The 23,779-nt window shown below is 36.0% G+C and overlaps 1 protein-coding gene across 2 annotated transcripts in view; it reads left to right on the top strand.

The window, feature by feature from the left end:
- Positions 1-23,779, top strand: part of LOC149814469 (protein IQ-DOMAIN 3-like) — a 39,628-nt gene that overhangs the window by 1,421 nt on the left and 14,428 nt on the right. The window lies entirely within an intron of this gene.

The following is a 23,779-nucleotide window of genomic DNA, read 5'->3' as shown; positions in this document are numbered from 1 at the left end:
ATACAATAAATTTTTTGTGGATATAACCTGTAAAACCACCATCCCTTGTTTTCTATCAAGAACCATCTTATTGTATATCCTAGCTATGTGCGGTGTGTTTGCAATTTTGTGCTGTATGACTGTGTGTGTTGCCTCTTTGCGCATAAATATGTGCATGTATGTGTGATTTCTTGCAAAGTTGATATTGTTATCTTGGTGCCTTGTCTATATTTTTCCTTTCTTTTTGTTTTTTATAGATCCATTGGCTATAGAAAATGTCATGCCTATATGGCACAGGTAATAGGCTGTTCTCCACATTTCATAGAAATGAAGAGTGATAAGATATATGGGACAATTGTTTCTTATTTCATCAGCATGAGCCACTTGGAAGGGCATTTTTTTACTCATTAGGCTGAGAGGTCCAAGATGTTGAGAGACTTTTGTGCCATGGGCTGTTCTCCATGGTCATGATTTCCTCTACGGTCACTGACCTTGTTGAAACTGAAGGTGATTTCAATGTGTGTGTGCATCTGTAACATGTGCATTATGTATCTGCTCTGCTATGATATTTTTATCCTAAGGAATCAAGTTATGTTGTTAAATTTCAGATTAGGTAGGCTCAGGCCATGCCTAGTCAGCTGACTTTGTTGGTCAACTAGTCCACAAATTTGGCTTCCAAGTTCACTCGCAAACCTTGGTAGAGGTTTTGACATGTTCATGAGAAGTAAACATCTGAGTTTCTAATTTTTAGCCTCCACATATCTATATTTGAAATTCAAACATTCAGTTTTGAACAATTTTACAAAATTTTGGATATTTAAAGAAAACACAATTTTTTATTAAATTGCTTATTGAGAGCATAAACTGACTCTTTTTCTACTGTTCACTGGGTATCATTTGTACTTGTTATTATTGTTGCTTGGTCAGTAATTGCAAGTTGTGAATTTGTAAAATCTTGATTTATTCCATGTTATTAGATATGGTTTTAGGATCTCAGCTTTTCTTTTGTGTTTTTTATGTTATTATTCATTTGGATGTTACATAATTGTTATTTCTCTGGTCCTTTTCTCTTTTTTTTTCATAATCAAGCTGGGTTAGGCAGACCACTACCAGTTATAACCGAAGAATTACAATTTATAATTCACTATGGCATGGAAACCACTCCAGTGGTTTATCCTTCCAAAGGCAATCTTGCCCCCATTAAACCCACATACACGAGTTTCATTTTTACATAATTACATTCTTTAGGCATAAATAAACATTTGAGTTTATGCTACTGAAAGAATTTGACCACCAATGAACACTTGATCAGATGGGTGGGGCCCCTGCCTTCAATGACTCTGCTGATATACCTAATCGCCTCCTATTGATGATTCAAGGACCACTTTATGGTGATCTGGTGTTGTCTTTTAGGATTGAGATCCGCCAGTCCCACTCCCTTCTACCTTGGGTGTGTTTGCCAATTAAACACCCAGCTTTAATAAACCATCCATCTTCATTAAGAACTGTGAAACCAATCTTCCATTTTTGTACGAAGACTATACATGACTTTTTGTCCATTCAGCATCTGATAGAACCCAGCAATTAGTATACAGTCAACAGAGTTTGATCAGTTTCACAGACTATTTCATGATCTGAAGGATATATTGACATGGTTAAGAATCTCTGTGATTTTTCGGTAATTCTACCATCCTGAAAAGAAGAAAACAATTAATGTGTTTTAACGATAGTCACAAATATCAATCTTGGCTATATCTCGGCAAGGCAATTTTCTCGCAATAATGTAGGTTTAGTTAATATATCTCAACAAAATTTTGGGAAAAACTTGGTGCTTAAAAAGTTTTAAAAAATATATAAAATTAGCAGAAATAAGTAAGAAAATAACATGTTTAGATAATAAAATACACATAATTAAAGAAATAAGTAAAAAGTTATGACAGAAAGAAGAAAAACATACTTAAAACATAGAAAAAAAGTAAAAAAGTAAAAAAGTAAAAGGTAACTGATAATATTGTGATATTATCCGGATGATGTAGCGATATATTTAAATTTCTGATATTCTCAAAATACCGTGATATTTTTCCCTTAATATTGTTTTTATGAATTTACGTATTGCTATATTTTCAAAATGTCTCCTATGTCTGTGACTATGGTTTTAGGCCATGCCCATGCCTGCACGTAGGGACCTCAGTTGTAACTTTTAGTAATGTCCTTGATTAATCCTGGAATGGAGTAATGTCCTTGATTTATCCTGATTTCAATGCCTTCTTATAGCAAAGGATGGTTGCAAAATTTGAGTTGTTTTGCTGGACAACCTATCGTGTATGGCTTCCTATTTTATGTGATTGTATGTGCTTTAGTTTAAAGTTTTCTAATAATAGATGTTCTAATATGTTTCTCTGGCTGAATCTTGGGTTCCTTTAGGTTTTGGTATTTTCTAAGTCATATCAGCATATTTAGGGTAGTGCTTTTTTTTCTGGAAGCTATATCTAGAGGTTGTGTTCAGAGTTGACCAAAAGTTGAACTGCTGAGATTTCCTGATTTCAGTTTAAGATGCCATATAGGATTTGTCAATTGGGATACTTGAGAGACTTTTGATTAGAAGGTCACTAAGAGATGAATACTCTTCAGACTCTATAACTTCAGTTGTTGCCATCTTGTTTTACACTTACAATTTTTATTTTTATTTTTAGATCCTAGACAAAGTGCTTATAGAACTATTATCATTGCAAAATTTTACTTTTGCAAGTCAAACTAACATTTGAAAAAGTTTTTGAAAATAACTCGCCTCCGTTTTAAAATGAAGGATAATTCCGAAGAATGAAACTCGCATGTCGGTACGAGGTTCAACCGTTTCTGGCGCCATAACCAGGGGTAATCGAACCAATGATCAATCATGTGCTTTGCTTTGTTAAACTTGTCTAAATTGATGTTCTAGTCCTAAATGCACAAAGAATCAGACATGTGCTATGAACTTTGGAAATGCAGACTGAAAATACGATGTTTGCTTAGAATATTGAAAAATTCTTGAAAAAAGAAACACTTTGAAAATCGTGAATCACATTGGAAAATATTTCTGAAGAAAAGAAAAATCGATTTTTGAAGAAATCTTGATGTTTTGAGGAAAATCGATTTCTGAAGAAAACTTGAATGATTTTTGAGAAAATCAATTTTTCTGAGTTTTGAACTCTTAAATTGATCAAAAGGATGGGTGTGTAGCCCTGTGAAAACTATTTATGATGCAATCTAACCTAAATGATGTATGAATGCAATTTGAGAAAATATTTTCTGAGGATATTAAGAAAAAACTTTGAAAAAGAGATTTTTGTGCCTTATCAGAGTAGAGTTCTGGATCGATTGAAACTCTAGGGCAAAGTCCTAAAATTTTGAAACTCTACAATGAAGTTATGAAATTTGATTGTTCGAAAGGTAAATAAAGAAGTTTTTGAAAGATTTTCTAAAAAAATAAAGTCAGTGTTAGAGTCCTAATCCAACTCAAACTCTGAAACAAAGTCTTGATTCAACTAAAATCTAAATTTTTAACTTATTTTGAAAGATTTTAAAAGATTTTCATGAAAACAGGTAAAAATAGGGGTAAAAGATAAAGTCTCGATTAAACTGAAACTCTGAAATAGACTCCTAGTTCAACTGAAACTCTAGAATTTTAACAAGTTTTGTTAAAAACAAGTGAAAATAGAGATGAAAGACAGAGTCCTAGTCCGACTAAAACTTTGTGATAGAGTCCTAGTTCGACTGAAACTCTAAGATTTTGGCTCTTTTGAAAGTCAGATAAGAAGGTTTTCGAAAACAAGTGAAAAACAAGAATAAAGAATAAAATCGGGATAGAGTCTTAATCCGACTGAAACTCTGCGATAGAGTCTTAGTCCAACTAAAACTATGAGATTTTGGCCAAAATGAAGGAAATGCACTAGGGATAAGACTTCTTCTGATTTAAAATCAAAATGGAATTTTGAAGATGTTTAAAAAGGTAAAAAGAGAGTCCTGATCCAAATAGGATTCTAAAATTTAAGAAATTTGGATGAAAGAAGGGATTCAAAAGCGACACCACCTAGATGAGTCTCATATGAGAATTGACATCAATTAAATTTGAGTGTAAAAATGAATCCAGATTGCTTTTTGAGGAAGATATTTTGAAATATAAGATCCTGGGGGTTGATAAATGGCAAACATCGATATAAAAACCCAGGTTTTTTAGATTGATTTCGAAATAGGGTTTTAAAACTCGAATATGGATTAAAAGATTTTGAAAAGGCCAAGGTGCTGGATCTCGAAAATGCCATGCAATGCAATGAAATGACATAAAATGATATGGAATGTTATGAAATGATTGCAAAAGGCGAACCCTAGATAAGAGATTTAAAGTCCCGGACCCCTGGCAGAGGTAAAAATTTGAACATTTATGTTCGAAGGATGAGCCAAAATAGATATTAAATCTTGATTGCAAGATGAAGTATTGGAATTTGGTGCAAATTTTGGGCTCTGAATAGCCCTGACTCGGGTGTCGACTCACTGGTTTCCTGAAGGATTTAGAGAGTGGATCCCAGTGGTAGGAGAAAAGGTGTTTGTGAACGAAGATGAAAAATTTGGGGTGTTTACAGATGCCCCTCTTTGCTACTAAGCCGGTTGAAAGCCAAGCTTAGTGGCAAAGAAAACACACCAAATTTGAACTATAAAAATGCCCTAGTTAGAAGAATCTGATTGGGTGTGAAAGAATTTGCTCTAGTGATGATGGTAGATATGACATGAAGAATGGAGAAGAAGATTCACCTCATCGGAATGAGGTTCAGGCTTAACCCTTGACCTGAACGAGAAAATAGAACATAGAAGAAAATTCACCTCATCGGAATGAGGCTTAGGCTTAGCCCTTGACCTGAACGGGGAAGAAAGAACAAAGAGAAAAATTCTCCTCATCGAAATGAGGCTCAGGCTTAGCCCTTAACTTGGATGTGACGAAAGATACCTCACAACGGAGGCTCAGGTATAACCCTTAACCTGAACGAAAAAAATAGAATGGAGGGGAAAATTCACCTCATCGGAATGAGGCTCATGCTTGACCCTTATCCTGAAGGAGACGAAAAATGTGCCTCGTGGAAGAACGAGGTTCGGGTTTGACCCTTAACGTGAAGGGGACGAAAAAAAATGCCTCGTGAAAAAATGAGGTTTAAGCTTGTCCCTTAACCTGAAGAGGACAAAAAACGGAATCCTCAAACGAAGAAACCATGATGGAACCTTCGAACTTTGCACAATAAATCTGAGAGGGTTTGCAAAAGGAAGAAAATTGGGGTTCCCTAAAGCTTGAAAATGGGTTGATCTTGGGCGTCTCATTGTTGAGACTGATTGACTTTTAAAAGAGATGACCTTTTGCAAAAACAATTCAGATTTAACCCTTACCCTGAATGAGAACTGTCTATGGTGGGGCAGTGGGGAACACAGGAAAGTGTGCGAATCTGAGAGCCCAGACACTCAGATTAAAACAAGAAGGGAAGGATCTTGAGAACTCCTGTTATCAAGTCCTAAAGAGGGATAAAAACAACGCCAGGATATATTAAAATGGACATCAAACTCTCACTTCATGTCGGGATGACTTAAAAAATTTATCAATAAGATAAAAATTGTAGTTGATTCAGAAATGATTGAAAATAAGCGCATTTGTGTGAAAAATATTCCCTTTTCTACCTAGAATTTTACATTCAATCGGGCTCACTCTGTAGAATCCAGAATCAAAATCAAATTATTGTTGTTGAGTTTCTTCAAAGAAGCTATCCATTTTCTTGATATGAAAAGAAAGAAAACTTGTTCTTAGTTTCATAGAAGCAATTGATGAAAAGAATATTGATAAGAAAATTTTGCATGAATAAAGAGGATTCTTGGTAGTTTTCGCAGTTTGATATCTGAAATTTATCCATGATGATCTTTTTGCACTCTTTTGAGACGTAGAGAATGAGCTTTCTTGGGGTTTGACAATAATTTCATCGCATCAGCCTTCAACTAGGTGATGTTCTGATCTTCCCTGGAAGGACACGTCACATGCTCCTTCAACTTGGAGATGTTTCGAGTCTTCTTTGGTCTCAAGAATTATATTAAGAATGTTGTCTCTTTAATTGAAATCTCTTGATGATCTTCTGCGCTCTTTTGAGACATGAAAAATAAGCTCTATTGGGATTTGACGAGAATTTCATCACATCAGCTTTCAACTTGGTGATGTTCTGATTTTTCCTGGAAGGACACGTCACATATCTCCTTCAACTTGGAGATGATTCTAAGTCTTCTTTAGTCCCAAAAATTACATTGATTATATGGTTTCTTGGATTGAAAATCTTTTATGATAACAGTGATTAAATATCTTTTAGGGATTGGCGGGAGGTTCATCACATCATCTTTCAACTTGGTGATGATTTAAACTTTTTCTGGAAGGACACGTCAGATGCGCCTTCAACTTGGAGATGATTCGAGTCTTCTTTGGCTCTTGGGGTCTAACTCATTCACCAGTCTTCAACTCGATGATGATTGAGAGATCCATTTTGCAGATAGTTAATTACAACTTGATTGATTGAAGGGATATTGAGATTGAGTGAATTCTTTTATATCGCTCAGGATATTTTCACTGCCTTATTACTATAAGAATGATCTTTTAAAAATGTGCCATAGCTATGATCAATATCAATTCACTTATGACTTTTCAACATCATCGAATTTTTTCTTTGCTAGTCATATCAGGGCTTTTTCTTCATCCTTTTGGTTGACCAACAGATAAAGGTTGATTTTTCTTCTTTCTTCACAAAAGTCTTGTTCTTTTGAAAAGAAGACTGAAGGTAATTTGAGGTAATTCTTTGTGCAATAAAAGTTTTGAGATCAACAACTATTTTTCATGACAAATTGATAAAATATTTTTGGAATCCTTAGTGAAAGAAATCGCTTGAGGTCTAAATGACACATCTGTGGCTAAATTCTCCTATTCTTTCCCCAAAGGAGAGACTCAGGCTTGACCCTTACCTGAACGGGTAATAAAAGATACTCCTATCTTCCCTAAAGAGTAGGTATTTGCAAAACGAACTTTCGAAGATAAATTAAGTTTTCGTCAAAACTCTTTAACTCTAGGCTTCTCTTATGAAAAGGTGACCGATAATAAAGGTCGAGAATAATATCATAAAGGAGCGAGTTCATCACACTCTCCTTGGAAAAAGGGTCCTCAATGACAGGATGACCTAACAAAAGACATTGAGGGGTCACAAAGAGAACGAGCTTCCGTCGAAGCTCTCCCTGGAAACAAGGTTCCTTGTGTGACAATAAAGATTGTTTTACAAACAGTTCGCGAATACACGAGTCCCTTCAAACTCTCTCTAAAAAGGGGTTCAATGAATGAACAATAAAGACATGCGAAATGAGCGAGCTCCCTCGAACTCTCCCTGGAAAAAGGGTCCCTCGTAAGGGAAATGATTGATAATTGATTTTAGACCAATTGGGAACTTTTGATTGATATAAATTAATCGATAAAAATTAATCAACCCGGAGGTCAAAAAATGATTGATTTTGATAAAATTGGTAACCCGAAGGCTTGCTTGACAAAATTGGTGAGCCGAAGGTCAGTTTGATAGACTTGAGTGACCCGAAGGTCTGAAGATTGGCATTAAGCCTGAACCCTAATGCGAGACTAGTGTTCAGACTGAATTTCAGAATAGCGACCAGTATGAAAACCGGATTTTGAAGAAGTATTAGCACAAACACAGCACGAACACTGGATTTTGAAAAAGTACCAGCACAAACACTGGATTTTGAAAAAGTACCAGCACGAACACTGAATTTTTAAAAAAAGTACCGGCACGAACACTGGATTTTAAAAAAGTACCAGCATGAACATTGGGTTTTGAAAAAGTACCAGTACGAACACTGGATTTGGTGAAAGGACCAACGCAAAGCTGGGTTTGGAAGAAAAGTTCGAGTCAAAGCTAGAGTCTCAAAAAGAAAACTATACAAATTGGATTTGAAAAAAGATTTCAGTCGAAACTCGGATCTTTTAAACCAATTCTTTAATTTAAAAGAAGGTTCGAGTAGAGACTCAAATTTTCAAAGGAAAACTAGACGAATTGGCTTTTGGAAGAAAGTTCGAGTCAGAACTTAGATTTTCTAAACCAATTCTTGAATTTAAAATAAGGTTCGAGTAGAGACTCGAATTTTCAAAGGAAAGCTAAATGAATTGGATTTGGAAGAAAGTTCGAGTCAGAACTCAAATTTTCTAGACCAATTTTTGAATTTAAAAGAAAGTTCGAGTAGAGACTCGAATTTTCAAAGGAAAACTAGACAAGTTGGATTTGGAAGAAAATTCGAGTCGGAACTCGAATTTTCTAGACCAATTCCTGAATTTAAAAGAAGGTTCGAGTAGAGACTTGAATTTTCAAAGAAAAACTAGACGAATTGGATTTGGAAGAAAGTTTGAGTTGGAACTCAGATTTTCTAGACCAATTTTTTGAATTTAAAAGATGGTTCGAGTAGAGACTCAAATTTTCAAAGGAAAACTAGACGAATTGGATTTGAAAGAAAGTTCGAGTCAGAACTCGGATTTTCTAGACCAATTTCTTGAATTTAAAAGAAAGTTCGAGTAGAGACTCGAATTTTCAAAGGAAAACTAGACAAATTATATTTGAAAGAAAGTTCGAGTCGGAACTCGAATTTTCTAGACCAATTCTTGAATTTGAAGATTGGTTTGAAAGCTGAATTTTGAAAGTTCGATCGATGCGAAGGCTGAATTTTGGGATAGTTCGACCAGTACGAAACTAGATTTTGGAATAGTTCGACCGGTATGAAGCTGGATTTGGAAAGCTTCATCGGTAAAAATTGGATTTAGGTGGTTCGACCAGTAAAAACTGGATTTAGGTATTTCGACCAGTAAGAAACTAGATTTGAATAGTTCGACCAGTAACAACTGGATTCAGAGAGTTCGACTAGTAAAACTGAATTTAGAGAGTTCGATCAGTGAAAACCGGATTTAGGAAGTTCGACTAGTAAGAAACCGGATTTAGGAAGTTCGATCACTGAAAACCGGATTTGGAGAGTTCTACAAGTGAAAATCGGATTTAAGTGGGTTCGACCAGTAAAACTGGATTTAGGTGGGTTCGACCAGTAAAAACTGGATTTAGGTGAGTTCGACAAGTAAAAACTGGATTTAGAGAGTTTGACCAGAAAGAACTGAATTTAGGAAGTTTGACTAGTAAAAAATGGATTTAGGAAGTTCGACTAGTAAAAACCGGATTTAGAAGGTTCGACCAGTGAAAATTGGATTTAGGAAGTTCGACCAGTGAAAATTGGATTTAGGTAGTTCGACCAGTAAAAACCAGATTTAGGAAGTTCGACGAGTAAAAACCGGATTTAGGAAGTTCGATCAGTAAAAACTGGATTTAAGTAGTTCGACCAATAAAAATTGGATTTAGGAAGTTCGACCAGTGAAAACCGAATTTTAGAAGTTCGACCAGTAAAAACCGGATTTAGGAAGTTCGATCAGTAAAAACCGGATTTAGGAAGTTCGACCAGTGAAAACCGGATTTAGGAAGTTCGACCAGTGAAAACCGGATTTAGAAAGTTCGACCAGTGAAAACCGGATTTAGGAAGTTCGACTAGTGAAAACGGGATTTAGGTAGTTCGACCAGTAAGAAACCGGATTTGGAGAGTTCGACTAGTAAAAACCGGATTTAGGAAGTTCGACCAGTGAAAACCGGATTTAGGTGGGTTCGACCTGTAAAAACTGAATTTATGTAGTTCGACCAGTAAGAAACCGGATTTGAAGATTTCGACCAGTAAAAACCGGATTTAGGAAGTTCGACCAGTGAAAACCGAATTTAGGAAGTTCGACCCGTGAAAACCGGATTTAGGTGGGTTCGACCAGTAAAACTGGATTTAGAATGTTCGACCAGAAATAACTGGATTTAGGAAGTTCGACCAGTGAAAATCCTATTTAGGATGCTCAATCAGTAAAAACCGGATTTTAGAAAGTTCAACCATTAAAACCGGATTTAGAAAATGACTTAATCCTGAAGGTCAATTTTGACATGACTGACAAAAATGGTTTTAATAAAAGACTCGTCCCAAAGGTTGAATTTGGAAAAGACTGGTGTTTTGAAAGTGCTTGTTGATTGTGATAAGAGATTTTCAATATTCGCCCTCACGATGACTTGGACAATTGTCGGGGTCTCAGGATTTATCCCTTATCCTGAATGGGTAAATAAATTTGATGCAAATTGATGCAAATGAATGCTGACAAATGCAAATGAATGCAAATAGATGCAAATGAATGTAAATAAATGCAAATGAATGGTTAAAGATTTTGTTTGATCCTGCTTGCATATAAGACGTTTTGAAGTAAAGATTTAAAAAAAAAATGCCCCAGTGTAACCGGGAAGTAAGATATTGAACGAAAGGATAAATAATTGATATTTGAAGGTCGCTCTCTAGAGATAGCAATGAAAAGATTGACGATGTGCTTCTTGATGGATTCAGGAGGCACTCTGAAAGAGGTCACTCCTCACAAGCAAATATTTTGTAAAGAAGGAAAACTACAAAAAATGGCCCCAAGTTATGAGGAAAATTTATTGATGCAATAGAGAAGAGGAATAACAAATCGATGAGAGAACTGAGACTACATTGCTCCTTCAAAATGACAAAAACAGAATGAAATAAGTGATATAGCATTGGTATCATCCTTCTTCTTCGCGTCTACAAAGGATGTTGGCAGGATAGCTGATCGATTGGACGGGTGCTGTTTTATTGCCGGACCTTGTCTGAACCATGTAGAATCACAAGTGCTCTCTGCAGAATAGGAGGAGTCATTAGGCTCTGAAAAACAATTCGGGATAAAGACAAATAGGGGAAAGTATTTGTTGAGGATCAGGTTGACAATTTGAAGAACATCCCATTACCAGGGATCGGGTCATCGCTGTAATCACGATAACTGCGTTGATATTCTTGTAAAAGAGATAAACAACTAAAATATGCCTTGTTACCTAGGCGAGGTCGTTAAACCGTGACCAAAGGAGAATTGTTTAAAGGAAGATGATTTTATTAATAATAAACTTGAGAAAGAGGAGACAGACAAACAATCTGCCTTCACTTATGATAGTCAAAAGACACTCGAGGATCAAGAAAAATAGTAAGAGTGACAAAAGAATCCCAGCTATGCTTGCTAGAATAGTATGTTCCGGATCACTGAGCAGACTTTAGATCAAACTCTGGCACAATGTCTGATAATAATCGAGCTTCAATGCGCTTCTGCCTCCGTGAGAACTGCCTGACACATTGATCTAGCTGGTTATAAACGGAGAAGAATGGTCCAAGTAACTTGAATCGCTTGTCATACACGTAAGTATATCAAGGGAGAGACTCCTGATGGTCGAAGTAGTCCCACACAATTTCTTCTTCATGGAGGTTCTCAATCAAGAATCTGTACCGAGAGGTAGGTATTGGCTTTTTGCTGTTATATCTGAATGAGCTAGCTCGAATTAGCACATGCAGGAGGAACCAAGACTGTAATGCGTAGATACACCCTTCTACTAAGATCAAATCTTTGAGTGTGAAGCGGGTCAATCCACGGTATAAGAAGTCAAGTGCGACCATGGCGATTGAGAGACGGTTGGACTGCCGACTTCTCCATCTTTGCAACAACTGTACTATTCTGGTATCAATGTAATTCTATTCGTCCTGAAAGAAGGCTAGTCCTACTGTGCACAAGACCATCGCATGTTGAATCCTCTCTCGTGCTACTCGGGATAAAGAATCAACTTCTTCAAAAGTTTCATACTGTCGGTATATCTCAAATAAGTTGACACACTGAGTCTCATAGACCTCTACCAGCGGCCAAGATCTGCGTCCAGTCATCTGGGCTAGAGCATCTCGAGGGTCGAGTCCTTTGACATTGATCAGAAACTGTTGCTCTAATGGATCCTCAGGCTGACCAGCTGACTCAGGTAAACCCATGATCTCTAAAAATTCGTCCAATAATAGTCATCTTTACCCACGAGAACCAAAAGGTACAGGTGCGCGGATTCCACCGCTCTGTTAGTGCTTGAATCAATTTTCCATTAATGATCTGCTCTTCCACTGATAATGCCAGTTCCAATCCGCAGTCGCTTAGATGGTCCGGTAACATACAAGAGAAGTTCTTGAGTCAAGAATAATACCACCGGAGAATGAAAGGTCTGTTGTTCAGAGTTCGATAATTAGGGAGACCTTGCCGCACCTCATAAGAGATATGACCCTCAGGAAAGACTGAATCAAGTTGACTGGATGCCATCAGGATAGGCTGAAAAATAAAGAAGAAGGACAATACTTGAAGAGTATACACGATTTTTGAAAAAAATTGTAGGCAGGATAAAAACAAAGCTGAAAATTTGAGATCCAAAGGAATGGAAGGATAGAAAATCGCCTGGAGTTTTGAGGAAAAATAGAGGGTTTTCTGAAAAATTGTCCAGGGTTTGAAAAATAAAAAGGAAATGTATGAAAATAAATGGAAAACTGGGTATTTTGAAAAATCATCTAGTATTTTTCAGAAAACTTATGGAAAAATATAAGAAAACAAAGGGAATAAGAAGAAATAACATTCAATCACATCCTGCACAATCAAGTATGCTCATACAACATTCCCTAAGAAGATGACTCTAAATGCACAAGTTTTGAAATAGCTGTAGGACCCTAACCCTAACTCTAAAGTTCAGATCATCCGTGTTCAATCATGCTATGCCGATATACTCAAGCCGAGGCTCGATGTACGTGGCATAAAAGAATTTCTCCGGTTCTAGGCTCATGTTTTTCAACATCCTTGAGCGCCTGCCGATATACTTTGGACTATGGCCCTCGGTACGTGGTAGGAGGGGATCAACCCAAATAGGTGGCCCAGTTACGAGGCTTTGTCCCGAACTATGGTTCTGGAAGAAAGCCCAACAACGTGGTGGCCAGGTAAAAGTAGGTGTTGTTTTTGAAATAAGATCAATATGCAAAAAAACAGAAGGCTCTAATGACCTAAAGAAGCTGATTTTTGAAAATTTACGAGAAGCAAACATTGTTTTCAATCAAATCCTAGATTGATGAGGATTGTATTTGACCCAAGTTTAAGTGAGCATGAATAATGCCTCCTCAACCGGTCTTACCAAACCATGCCTAAGTCTACATGAAATTCATGTCAGTTGGGTTTGAGTCTAAGCTCCTAGGTTCACATAAAATAGAGTTGACATTGTAGAACTCGATTTTGACAAGTTAAATGGAGCAAGTACTAGATTGATCAGACGATGACAGGTCCCATTACGGTCGCCAAACTTGTTATCATTGCAAAATTTTACTTTTGCAAGTCAAACTGACCTTTGAAAAAGTTTTTGAAAATAACTCACATCCGTTTTAAAATGCAGGATAATTTCAAAGAATGAGACTCGCTTGTCGGTACGAGGTTCAACCGTTCCTGATGCCATAACCAGGGATAATTGAACCAAGGATCAATCATGTGCTTTGCTTTGCTAAACTTGTCTAAATCGATATTCTAGTCCTAAATGCACAAAGAATCAGACATGTGCTATGAACTTTGGAAATGCAAACTGAAAATACGATGTTTGCTTGGAATATTGGAAATTTTTTGGAAAAAGGAACACTTTGAAAATCGTGAATCACATTGAAAAACATTTATGAAAAAAAGGAAAATCGATTTCTGAAGAAATCTTGATGTTTTGAGGAAAATCGATTTCTGAAGAAAACTTGAATGTTTTTGAGAAAATCGTTTTTTCTGAGTTTTAAACTCTTGAATTGATCAAAAGGATGAGCGTGTAGCCCTGTGAAAACTATTCATGATGCAATCTAACCTAGATGATGTATGAATGTAATTTGAGAAAATATTTTCTGAAAAATTTGAGGAAAATCTTTGAAAAAGAGATTTTTGTGCCTTATAGAATTTAGATACAATAAATTCTTTACGTATCCCTGACTATGGTCACGAATACGTATTGAATATATCTCATTTGATTCTAAAAGGGGTAAATGCTTAGAAAAGTTTGGAATATATGCTATGATTTCTGAAAATGCCTAAGAGTGTAGGCCATTTGTGGCTTAGAAAAAGATGATAAATCTGGATTTCGTTCGTATTCTGACTATGACCACAAATACGAAACCCACCGAGTTTATCAACTCATTAGAAGCTAGTGTACGTGTCATTCGTGTAGATCGTGGTGAATTTGAATATGCATGAATCATCATCCATCACACATTAACATTATTGAAAAATAAACTATATGCAATGCAACCTAAGCTAAGCAGGAAACTAAATTCTTATTCCAAATTTTTATAATTTACATCAATGATAAATTGAAATAAAGAAGAGAAAAATAAAGAAAATACAACTTTAATATCCCTACAAAATTAGCAAACTTGTTAGTGAAGATATGCCGTTTTTTCTGGATTTATCCAACAATATCTGGAAATTGTTGAATTTATCCGGATATAAGCCTTTTTTCATGTTTCTCTGAGATAAACATAATAAAAGATGATACAAAATGAAATAAATAATAAAAATAAATAACTTTGAAATTCGGATTTTTGAAAAAAATGACCAAAATGCCCCTGAAAACAAGACTATCGTCTTGAAATCAGGGTTTTCAGAAAATATTTTTGTAAAACTTTTGATTTAAGGATTAAACAAATTCAAATCAACACCAAATCAGGTATGAAGCACCCTAGCATGATTATAAACATGATCAAACCCTAAAAATATAAAACTTTTCATAAAAAATCGGAATATCATGAAAATTGCAAATTTTTCTTGTGTTTTAGTTGAATCGGGATTCTGCGGGCATTCTATTTTTGTGATTTAATCAAATAATATATCAAATGACCTCAAAATTTAATAAAAATCGACATGGATACTGCTGATAACCCTAAAATTAAACTTCATTAAAAAATATATTTTTGGCATTATTTTAATATGAAAATTGAAAAAACTCCTAAAATATGCAATTTTGTCATATCAGACCCATATTAGGTATCAAACCACCATAGAAATTCGTAAATTTTTTACAGAGAGATACTAGATAGATAAACAAAAAAATTCCCTTTTTTACATATCAGAAAAAATATCTCTGATTAGGGAGATATTGTTTTGACAATATATGCTTGATTCCGGCTTATACGTAACGAGTTGAAATAAACACATCCGGTTTTGGGTATAGAGAAATATATCAAACAGTGTTAAAAAATTATAAAATTTTAGCAGATGACAGTAAACACGCAGATGAAGACACTCTTTTTTACGAATCATCGATCGAATCTTCGGTTAGGGAGATACGATCTACGCAAGTTGATCTAGGGTTTAGACAAGGCATAACGGGCTCTGTAAAACTGATTCCGATTTCTGACAAAGGAAAAATAGCAAACAGATATATAAAAATCTGAAAATTTTACAGAGAATAATAGACATGATAACAAACACGCTGCAACTTACGGATCGTCGATCAGATCTTCGATGAGGGAGATATCGCCTCGGCAAGTCGTTCCCAAATCCACGTAGCGATTTCACGGTTCAAAAAGTATAGTTCAGTTTTAGATTTTTTTAACAGGGTTACATAACCTAAAATAATCCGATTTTTTTATAGGAAATTATTGACAAATGCATGGTTCTTCCCTAAAAAAATCATATTTTTGACAGAAAATCGAATATAAAATAATGTCGTTCCCGCATGCTCGGGATAAAAAATGCATATTATCTAAAAAGCACATGAATAAACCTAATTTAAACATGCAAAAACCATTAAAAAAATATAAATAATGCAACGAATCAAGTTTTGATGCTTGAATATATAAAATAAACATTAATATGATGAAATAAGATAAAAAAATCAGGGAAAGCATGATTGAAATTTGATATAGCCATTAAAAGAGGGATTCAACCATCGAACGGTCGAATCTCGATCTTTTTCGAGCATTTAATATAATGAGCATAATGTCAACGATTTTGATGAATCAAAAAGATGAAAACAGACATTGATGATCAATGGATCATGATATCAAATCGTGGAGCATGAATCTTGAATAAAAAAAATGAAAAGGGGTCATGCATAGGGGCGGCAATGGTGAAGACGCGAAGAAAACAAATAAAAAATAAAACAAGTAAAAGAAGAGGAAGATGAACTTACCTTCGGGCTGCAACAATGGAGGAAGGCTGGAGGAGAGGAGAGCACCACAAAATTTGGGAGAGAGAGAGAGTGAGAAAAGCATTGGTTGACCCCCCTTTAGGTGCCCCTATTTATAGAAACTTCAAAGCATTGATTAGGGAGAATTTTGATTATTTTGGACTCTTTTTAATTGGTTTGGATCAGTCAAATGAGTGGGGGGGGGATGATTTTCTTGAAGTATCCTACCCTAGTCCAACTCTAATTAGCTATCCTAATTAGCTCCTTAAAATGTCTCAAATGTGGCGCCACCTAGTGTGGCCCACATTTGTCTCAAATGAGTGGGGGGGGGGGATGATTTTCTTGAAGTATCCTACCATAGTCCAACTCTAATTAGCTATCCTAATTAGCTCCTTAAAATGTCTCAAATGTGGCGCCACCTAGTGTGGCCCACATTTGTTTTTTCAAACCCTAAAAAAAAAGGTTAAAACCAATCTAAAGTTTTAAAATCAAATGGGGTTTTAAAATCAATTAGACTTTTCAATTTTTTAACCTAATTAGGACACTGACTAATCCTAAAAACTCTTTTAACTGTGGCACCATCTATTGTGGGCCCCACTTGTTTTTCATAAAATGATTTTAGAACTTTGAAAATGAAGGGTTAAAAATGTTTTTTTTTTTCAGAATCTTCAAAAGAGACACCTAAACTAACTAATATTTTTTTGTATTTTTGGAATATGAAATATGTAAAATGGAATCAAATTGAAAATTAGGGTTTTGCACCCCTGCAGGGTGGGCCCCGCTTGAAGGAAGTTGAAAACTGGTCTGAAAATCAAGTTTTTGAAATAAAGGGTTTTGAAAAGGAAAGTTTTTTTTTAAAGAAAGTTTGAAAATAAAACTGAAGTTCTAAATCAACCAGAGTCCTAATAGGATTGAAACTCTTCCAGATATGGCGTCAACTGTGTGGGCCCCACACCAGGGTTTTGAAAAAGTTGAAATAAATACTGAAAAGGGTTTTGAAACATAGTTGAAATCGCCAGATGAGAATCAAAAGTTTTTTAAAAACAAAGTCCTAAATTAACTGGAACTCTGGAACAGAGTCCTGAAATTTTGAAACTCTTAAATTTAGGGTTTTGAAAGACAAACAAAGAGATTTTGAAAGATCTTCTCAACGATTAGTGAAAATGAACAAAATATGAGACCAGAGTCAGAGTCCTAATCAACTGGGACTCTAGGATAGAGTTCCAGAATTTTGAAACTCTTAGAATTGAATCTGTTTTCGAAAAACAAGTGAAAATAAAGTGAAAAGAGGATATCAGAGTAGAGTTCTGGACCGATTGAAACTTTGGGGCAGAGTTCTAAAATTTTGAAACTCTACAACAAAGTCCTGAAATTTGATTGTTTGAAAGGTAAATAAAGAAGTTTTTGAAAGATTTTCTAAAAAAATGAAGTCAGGGTTAGAGTCCTAATCCAACTGAAACTCTGGAACAGAGTCCTAATCCGACTAAAACTCTAAAATTTTGACTTTTTTTGAAAGATTTTAAAAGATTTTCATCAAAGCAGGTAAAAATAGGGGTAAAAGATAGAGTCTTGATTAGACTGAAACTTTGAAATAGAGTCCTAGTCCAACCGAAACTCTGGAATTTTGACCAGAATGAAAGATTTTGACAGGTTTTGTTGAAAACAAGTGAAAGTAGAGATGAAAGACAAAGTCCTAGTCCGACTGAAATTCTGTGATATAGTCCTAGTTCGACTGAAACTCTAAGATTTTGGCTCTTTTGAAAGTCAAATGAGAAGGTTTTCGAAAACAAGTGAAAAACAGGAATAAAGAATGAAATCGGGATAGAGTCCTAATCCGACTGAAACTCTGCAATAAAGTCTTAGTCCAACTAAAACTCTGAGATTTTGGCCAAAATGAAAGAAATGGACTAGGGATAAGACTTCTTCTGATTTAAAATCAAAATGGAATTTTGAAGATGTTTAAAAAGGTAAAAAGACAGAGTCCTGATCCAAATAGGATTCAAAAATTTAAGAAATTTGGATGAAAGAAGGGATCCAAAAGCGACACCACCTAGATGGGTCTCATATGAGAATTGAGATCAGTTAAAATTGAGTTTAAAAATGAATCCAGATTGCTTTTTGAGGAAGATATTTTGAAATATAAGATCCTGGGAGTTGATAAATGGCAAATATCGATCTAAAAACCCAGGTTTTTTAGATTGATTTCGAAATAAGGTTTTAAAACTCGAATCTGGATTAAAAGATTTTGAAAAAACCAGAGTGCTGGATCTCGAAAATGCCATGCAATGCAATGAAATGACATAAAATGATATGAAATGTTATGAAATAATTGCAAAAGGCAAACCCTGGATGAGGGATTTAAAGTCCCGGACCCTTGTCAGAGGTAAAAATTTGAACATTTCTGTTCGAAGGTGAAAATTGATGATTAAATATGGGTCAAAATAGATATTAAATCTTGATTGCAAGATGAAGTATTGGAATTTGATGCAAAATTTGGGCTCTGAATAGCTCTGGCTCAGGTGTCGACCCACTGGTTTTCTGAAGGATTTAGAGAGTGAATCCCAGTGGCAGGAGGAAAGGTGTTTGTGAATGAAGATGAAAAATTTGGGGTGTTTACAAGAATCAAACCAATTTGAAATATGTAGGTTAAACTTTCTTGATCTTGGGAAAGTCATTTGAAGACCATCCTAATGGATATATTTTAAACACAGTGACCAATATTGCTGTTATTTTGAAAATATCATGATATCAGCAGTTTTTCCACAACAGTCAATAAAAATGAAAATCTTGCATTATTTCAAAATATCGACGATAACATAATGTGTCATCAACATTCAGTCACATTAGCAGCTAAAGGAGCCCCCCCTTAAGTCTCCTACTAGAATACATGTTTTGGCTCGGTTAAGGCATTATGAAATTATCCAAATAGGACATAAGGTTCAAGCATATTGTAAAAATGTACATAAGATGTTATTTTGTGTGTTACAAACCCTTTTCCGCTCCAAGTCTGACCTAGAGGATCCGCCCTCATCCCTGGATCCACCTCAGTTAGGATATGATCCGTATGAGATGTCCCAACTCTAGGATCCACTCCAGGGGAACCCACCCAGCCTGGAGTTCCACTTAGGCTGGGACTTTGGTGGGACGCCCACCTAGAATCCCATTCAGGGTGACTGTGCTTGTACCTTTTACCTTTTTACCCTTCTGCATTCCTATATATAAATGTATTGTGTTATAGTTTATTTTTCAATAAAGCATATTGAGATTCCTCTCTATTCTTCGTTTTGGTTTGTGTGATTGCTCCCAGAGGGAAAGACTCTACTCCCTTACCTGCTTGTCGTCGGCTCGTCAGGAACATGTTTCTTCCTTCCAATCGTTGCCTGTCTTCGCCATTCGCCTCATTTTTTGTGCCCTCCAGGTGAGACATCTATCTCTCTCCTTGTTTTTTCCTTGGTCGTGTCCCTTGTCCTGGGACATGCCCCTTCCACTTTATCTCTGGCCATGTTCCCTACTTGGGACATGCCTCTCTCCACCTTCCTGCCTAGTCGTGTCCTCTACCCTGGGACACGTGCCCAGCCTCACGATTGTTGTCGCTGCTACGTGTCCTACCTGGCAGACACGACTCATTATTCGTGTCAGCTACTGCAACAACGCAACCCGATGCCTAGGCCACACCCAACACTAGTCGATCAGGTGCCGTTTCATTCTGAGCTTTGATCTATGCTCCGTAAGGCCATAACCGCATGACTAACCCCTCTGGGAATCTAGTCCTGAAGTTTGGTATCAAATTAGTTCAATCCTGCAAGCCACACCGACTAGCTGATTGCCCCGAACGATGCAACAAGGGCCCACGACGATTCAATGCACATATTAGTTTTCTGAATTATATTTTCAATCCTGTTGTGTCAGATTTTATCGTGTGGAGTATTAGATCAGATCAAATGTCGGTCTAACCCAAATAAGAAGGATTCGATTTCACTTACCGTGCCCATGACATTTTTTGGGTCTCTAAATAGCCGGACAATAGTCTCGACAGCTTTGTAGACATGTGGCTGAATTTTTTCCCAATGTGCACTGAGCCAAATATGTATTTTGGTGCAATCTAGGCACTTTTGGGAGGGTCTAACCAACCCAGTTGCTCAATCGTTGTTCTGGGACGTGTTTGACCTGTGTACGGGATCCCCATGCATACCCGATCATTTGTGTGCATGGCGCTACCGGTACTATTACCGTAACTCTTTTTCGTAACATGAGACTATTTAGCAAGGGCCCACGTCCTTCTTGTTTTTGTAACCTTGGAAATCCGTTATATGACTAGAGCATAGGAGATGTATGGTGAACTCCACACCGCGTTCGAAGCGAGATTTACTCAAGTTGAGGAGCACTCGCTCGATTGGCCAAAGACATGGTTTCGCTCAACGGGAAGCTGCATAAGTGATTCTGGCAGCTCCTTGTGCATATCGATGGACACAATAATGATCGAAATGATCGTAACGAGGAATCCAGCTCGGGCGGCCAGACCTTGGGGTCCACTAACGAATCCCTTCAGGCCTGCCAACCCCGGCTGAAATTTCCTAAGTTTATTGAGGTCGATCCTACGGGTTGGTTGTTTCGGGCTGAGCAATATTTTCGGATTGCTAGGATGACCGAGGAGGACTGTTAAGATGTTATAGTCTTTTACTTTATGTTTCGGGTTTGGATCCAAGATCCAAACACGATATGTTATTAAGGTATATTATTGAGGGTTGCTTAGTCCTTGGTATTACAACCCTAATTAGACTGTAACATAAAAAGAAGTAATACATATGAGGGAATGTGAGCCGATAATAGCCTCTAGTCGATCTCTCTTTGGGCTCTGCTTCTCAGGTTCTCTCACAATAACGTGCTAATGCAGATCAATGTTTCAGCGACAGACCACTGCTAATCAGGTACTATTTCACATTCTTACATGGTATCAGAGCTAAGGAACATGATTGGGCGTGATCATACGTGATCGGGAGTGCTTGTTTGGCCTGATTTATTCTCCTTTCATTTGTATCATGATTCCCTCTGTGTGGGTTGCTATTTTTTTCTTTTCCTCTGTGTCGTGAATCTGATTTTTTTGTTGTGAATCTGATTTTATGTGTCGCTGCCTTGGATTTGATCAGTATTTGTGTTGTGAATCTGATTGGGCCGTTAATTATTTTTTTTCTCTGTGTCGTGAATCTGATCTTTTTTCTGTCATGAATCTAGTTTTTCTGTCATTGTTCTGGATCTGATCAGTATTTGTGTCGTGATTCTGGTTACTTGTATCGCAATCCATATTTGTGTCGTGAGCCTGATTTCTTGGTGTCGTAATCGATTTTTTTTGCGTTGCAAATCTGATTCCCGGGTATCACAAAATTGTTTTGCATCATGAATCTGATCAGTCTGGGCTGAATCTGAAATTCTGAGTATCCGCCATCTCCTCTTTGCAAGTTAATCTATGTTGTTCACACATGCGACGTGAATTTTGTTTTATTCACTCTTGAGTTGATATCTATTTTTGGATTCATATTTTCTTTTCTTTGCTGAACTCAATTTCTATGCATATTTTTTGTTTAAACTCCCTTTCTTTCTCATGGATGTCAATACTTCACAATCCATGCTATCTTCCAGTTTCTTGACTCAACTTGTTTAAGAAAAGTTAAACAATAATAACTTTCTGACTTGGAAAAGGCAAATCATTCCCTTTATTAGGAGTCATGATGTATCTGGTCACCTTGATGGTTCGGTTAAAATGCCGCCTGATTTTATTATGCAAGAGCAGAGAGATGACAAAGAGGCAGTGAATGTGGTTTACATTAAGAACCCTGAATACGTGTCATGGACAAAAAGGGACCAAGCAATAGTGGTTTATCTAATGTCTACCTTATCACAAGAGGTTCTCGTTGGAATCCTAGATGACTGCACAACTAAAGAACTATGAGACAGCTTAGCCAAGACATACTCTCAGATTTCAGAATTTAGAGTTATGTATCTAAGGAAAGAGTTTCAAAGTCTCAAAAAGGGATTTTCAACCATTTTGGAATATTTGAATAAAGTGAAACAGATCACTGGTCAGTTAGCTTTGGTTGGGGAGACTGTTTCTGATCGTGACAAAGTTCAACAGACTCTAGTTGGATTGGGACAAAAGTATCATGTTATCTCTATAAAATTGCAGTGTGGTGTAAGTTTTATTAAAAAGATTTTTAAAGAATTATTTTTGATAAAAAGTTTTGTGAAAGCCAGACACCAACACCAAATAATAAAAACTAGCTCACACTAGGGTGAGATCCGGGTCAAACTCAGGGAACAGAATGCAAAACTTTGTATTCCACAGAAATGCAATCTTTATTGCCTTAAAAATTAAATAAAATAAAGTAATGGAATGAGAGTGTTGCCCTCTGCGAAGGGCTTAAAGAATAAAAATAATTACAAACCTTATTACAAACCCACTTAAATTAAATAATTCTAAAACTAAAAGAAAATAAGAAGAGAGGGTCTTCTTGTTGCTTGTGACTAGTCCCTTGATCTTCACTTGAATTAGCAGACTTATAAAAGCTACTAGTATTTCTTGAGGGCTCTTCGGAGGGGCCTTCAGGGGACTTTTGAGGGACCTCTGAGGGCTCTTTTAAGGGCTCGAAGGGCTTTTTTGAAGGGGGTTTTCACCTGTAAACGCTCCCTGCAAAACACAAAAACAAAACAAAACAAAACAAATGAGAACTCTATTTCTAAAACGAAGGTTAGTCACATAAAAACAAGAAAATCAATAATCAAAATAACTATTCTAACAAACTTGTAACAAACTAAAGTGTAATGACTAAACTAACATGTAACAAACTAATTAACAACTATGAAACAAACTAACTTAATTCAAGAAACACGTTAAATGAGCTAACTAGATTCTTAATTAACTAATTAAAAAACATGAAATATACGAAAATCTAGTCTAACTAATATGAAATAAACGAAACTAATTTTAACTAAAGAACCTAATGCTGAGATAGAAAATGAACTAATGGAAAACATAAACTAATTTATGAGCTATTGTTATTGTAATGTAAAAAAAATTTCTAAACCACACGAATTACAAGAAAGAGGTTAATTGAGCAACACGTATTGAACTAATGAACTAGGACAAATTTTAAGTAGACCAAAAAATTTGTTGAACCAAAGAAGTAATTCACGTATTGACGTTAATCACGCTGATGCGTGATTTGCGTCAATCGGCGTGAAGTGCTAACACTCTACTTAATCTAATTCTGAAAACATTTATACTAACTAATCAATAACTAAATAACGAAAAACGTGAACCCAACTAAAAATTTATTTCTAAAACAGATTAAGTGAAACAATAAAAAAACTTGACTCAAGCATGCAAATCAGCATCAATCAACGTGTTGTGTGATTGATGTTTGACGCTAAGTCCTTGTTTCAACTTCAAAATCAAAAGGTAAACAGAAATTAATCTAACTAAATATCACAACAAAGTTTCTGAAGCAGACAGATTAAATAGCTATTGAACCTAATCTAAAATTTTAAACACTAATTAATATTAACTACGCTACGCAGCTACTACGCTAAATATGCAGGTCGTGAACAGCCAACGACAATCACTCTGGAATGCGTGA

Source organism: Nuphar pumila, chromosome 15 (genome assembly GCF_984573655.1).
Source record: "Nuphar pumila chromosome 15, dmNupPumi1.hap1.1, whole genome shotgun sequence".
Taxonomy (NCBI): Eukaryota; Viridiplantae; Streptophyta; class Magnoliopsida; order Nymphaeales; family Nymphaeaceae; genus Nuphar; species Nuphar pumila.
The sequence above is the reverse complement of the archived record's forward strand: the minus strand, read 5'-3'. Positions and strand labels throughout refer to the sequence as shown.